This window comes from Hypomesus nipponensis, chromosome 6, assembly GCF_054491055.1.
Source record: "Hypomesus nipponensis isolate SF chromosome 6, ASM5449105v1, whole genome shotgun sequence".
Taxonomy (NCBI): Eukaryota; Metazoa; Chordata; class Actinopteri; order Osmeriformes; family Osmeridae; genus Hypomesus; species Hypomesus nipponensis.
This window is the reverse complement of record NC_140366.1, coordinates 1,142,501-1,145,000: the sequence shown is the minus strand read 5'-3', so window position 1 is coordinate 1,145,000 and position 2,500 is coordinate 1,142,501. Positions and strand designations below refer to the sequence as shown.

The following is a 2,500-nucleotide window of genomic DNA, read 5'->3' as shown; positions in this document are numbered from 1 at the left end:
ATACAGCACCTGGTATTCCCAGGCGGTCTCCCATCCAAGTACTAACCAGGCCCGACCCTGCTTAGCTTCCGAGATCAGACAAGTTCGGGCGTTGCCAGGCTGGTATGGCCGTACGAAATAAGTTGACAACCATAGGCTACTTATCCATATACAGATTTAGCAATTGACAATGAAAGGTAGTCTCTCTCTCTCTCTCTCTCTCTCTCTCTCGTGTCAAAATGAAAACAGCTTCCAGCCCCTTTCATGAAGGACTACTTGTGCATATTGCAAGATGTCAGTTTCTAAGTGAATGAGCAAAAGAGCATACAGCACCTGGTATTCCCGGGCGGTCTCCCATCCAAGTACTAACCAGGCCCGACCCCGCTTAGCTTCCGAGATCAGACGAGATCGGGCGTTGCCAGGCTGGTATGGCCGTACGAAATAAGTTGACAACCATAGGCTACTTATCCATATACAGATTTAGCAATTGACAATGCAAGGTAGTCTCTCTCTCTCTCTCTCTCTCTCTCTCGTGTCAAAATGAAAACAGCTTCCAGCCCCTTTCATGAAGGACTACTTGTGCATATTGCAAGATGTCAGTTTCTAAGTGAATGAGCAAAAGAGCATACAGCACCTGGTATTCCCAGGCGGTCTCCCATCCAAGTACTAACCAGGCCCGACCCTGCTTAGCTTCCGAGATCAGACGAGATCAGGCGTTGCCAGGCTGGTATGGCCGTACGAAATAAGTTGACAACCATAGGCTACTTATCCATATACAGATTTAGCAATTGACAATGCAAGGTGGTCTCTCTCTCTCTCTCTCTCGTGTCAAAATGAAAACAGCTTCCAGCCCCTTTCATGAAGGACTACTTGTGCATATTGCAAGATTTCAGTTTCTAAGTGAATGAGCAAAAGAGCATACAGCACCTGGTATTCCCAGGCGGTCTCCCATCCAAGTACTAACCAGGCCCGACCCTGCTTAGCTTCCGAGATCAGACGAGATCGGGCGTTGCCAGGCTGGTATGGCCGTACGAAATAAGTTGACAACCATAGGCTACTTATCCATATACAGATTTAGCAATTGACAATGCAAGGTAGTCTCTCTCTCTCTCTCTCTCTCTCTCTCGTGTCAAAATGAAAACAGCTTCCAGCCCCTTTCATGAAGGACTACTTGTGCATATTGCAAGATGTCAGTTTCTAAGTGAATGAGCAAAAGAGCATACAGCACCTGGTATTCCCAGGCGGTCTCCCATCCAAGTACTAACCAGGCCCGACCCTGCTTAGCTTCCGAGATCAGACGAGATCGGGCATGGCCAGGCTGGTATGGCCGTACGAAATACGTTGACAACCATAGGCTACTTATCCATATACAGATTTAGCAATTGACAATGCAAGGTAGTCTCTCTCTCTCTCTCTCTCTCTCTCTCTCTCTCTCTCTCGTGTCAAAATGAAAACAGCTTCCAGCCCCTTTCATGAAGGACTACTTGTGCATATTGCAAGATTTCAGTTTCTAAGTGAATGAGCAAAAGAGCATACAGCACCTGGTATTCCCAGGCGGTCTCCCATCCAAGTACTAACCAGGCCCAACCCTGCTTAGCTTCCGAGATCAGACGAGATCGGGCGTTGCCAGGCTGGTATGGCCGTACGAAATAAGTTGACAACCATAGGCTACTTATCCATATACAGATTTAGCAATTGACAATGCAAGGTGGTCTCTCTCTCTCTCTCTCTCCCTCTCGTGTCAAAATGAAAACAGCTTCCAGCCCCTTTCATGAAGGACTACTTGTGCATATTGCAAGATTTCAGTTTCTAAGTGAATGAGCATACAGCACCTGGTATTCCCAGGCGGTCTCCCATCCAAGTACTAACCAGGCCCGACCCTGCTTAGCTTCCGAGATCAGACGAGATCGGGCGTTGCCAGGCTGGTATGGCCGTACGAAATAAGTTGACAACCATAGGCTACTTATCCATATACAGATTTAGCAATTGACAATGCAAGGTGGTCTCTCTCTCTCTCTCTCTCTCTCTCTCTCTCTCGTGTCAAAATGAAAACAGTTTCCAGCCCCTTTCATGAAGGACTACTTGTGCATATTGCAAGATGTCAGTTTCTAAGTGAATGAGCAAAAGAGCATACAGCACCTGGTATTCCCAGGCGGTCTCCCATCCAAGTACTAACCAGGCCCGACCCTGCTTAGCTTCCGAGATCAGACGAGATCGGGCGTTGCCAGGCTGGTATGGCCGTACGAAATAAGTTGACAACCATAGGCTACTTATCCATATACAGATTTAGCAATTGACAATGCAAGGTAGTCTCTCTCTCTCTATCTCTCGTGTCAAAATGAAAACAGCTTCCAGCCCCTTTCATGAAGGACTACTTGTGCATATTGCAAGATGTCAGTTTCTAAGTGAATGAGCAAAAGAGCATACAGCACCTGGTATTCCCAGGCGGTCTCCCATCCAAGTACTAACCAGGCCCGACCCTGCTTAGCTTCCGAGATCAGACGAGATCGGGCGTTGCCAG

At 47.6% G+C, this 2,500-nt stretch overlaps 8 non-coding genes and 1 pseudogene across 8 annotated transcripts in view; all 9 read right to left on the bottom strand.

The window, feature by feature from the left end:
• Positions 1 to 116, bottom strand: part of LOC146285484 (5S ribosomal RNA) — a 119-nt pseudogene extending 3 nt beyond the window's left edge.
• A 184-nt stretch (positions 117 to 300) lies between these two features.
• Positions 301 to 419, bottom strand: LOC146285483 (5S ribosomal RNA). Its single transcript, XR_014761148.1, has one exon. It is a non-coding gene; the product is annotated as a 5S ribosomal RNA (ribosomal RNA).
• Positions 420 to 601: 182 nt separating this feature from the next.
• On the bottom strand, positions 602 to 720 carry LOC146285482 (5S ribosomal RNA). Its single transcript, XR_014761285.1, has one exon. It is a non-coding gene; the product is annotated as a 5S ribosomal RNA (ribosomal RNA).
• A 174-nt stretch (positions 721 to 894) lies between these two features.
• On the bottom strand, positions 895 to 1,013 carry LOC146285481 (5S ribosomal RNA). Its single transcript, XR_014760103.1, has one exon. It is a non-coding gene; the product is annotated as a 5S ribosomal RNA (ribosomal RNA).
• A 182-nt stretch (positions 1,014 to 1,195) lies between these two features.
• Positions 1,196 to 1,314, bottom strand: LOC146285480 (5S ribosomal RNA). The gene has a single exon (XR_014761556.1). It is a non-coding gene; the product is annotated as a 5S ribosomal RNA (ribosomal RNA).
• Positions 1,315 to 1,508: 194 nt separating this feature from the next.
• On the bottom strand, positions 1,509 to 1,627 carry LOC146285479 (5S ribosomal RNA). The gene has a single exon (XR_014760422.1). It is a non-coding gene; the product is annotated as a 5S ribosomal RNA (ribosomal RNA).
• A 172-nt stretch (positions 1,628 to 1,799) lies between these two features.
• On the bottom strand, positions 1,800 to 1,918 carry LOC146285478 (5S ribosomal RNA). The gene has a single exon (XR_014760102.1). It is a non-coding gene; the product is annotated as a 5S ribosomal RNA (ribosomal RNA).
• A 188-nt stretch (positions 1,919 to 2,106) lies between these two features.
• Positions 2,107 to 2,225, bottom strand: LOC146285477 (5S ribosomal RNA). The gene has a single exon (XR_014760101.1). It is a non-coding gene; the product is annotated as a 5S ribosomal RNA (ribosomal RNA).
• A 174-nt stretch (positions 2,226 to 2,399) lies between these two features.
• Positions 2,400 to 2,500, bottom strand: part of LOC146285476 (5S ribosomal RNA) — a 119-nt gene continuing 18 nt past the window's right edge. Inside the window, exon 1 of the ribosomal RNA XR_014760099.1 lies at positions 2,400 to 2,500. This exon is cut by the window's right edge and continues 18 nt beyond it. This is a non-coding gene — a ribosomal RNA (5S ribosomal RNA).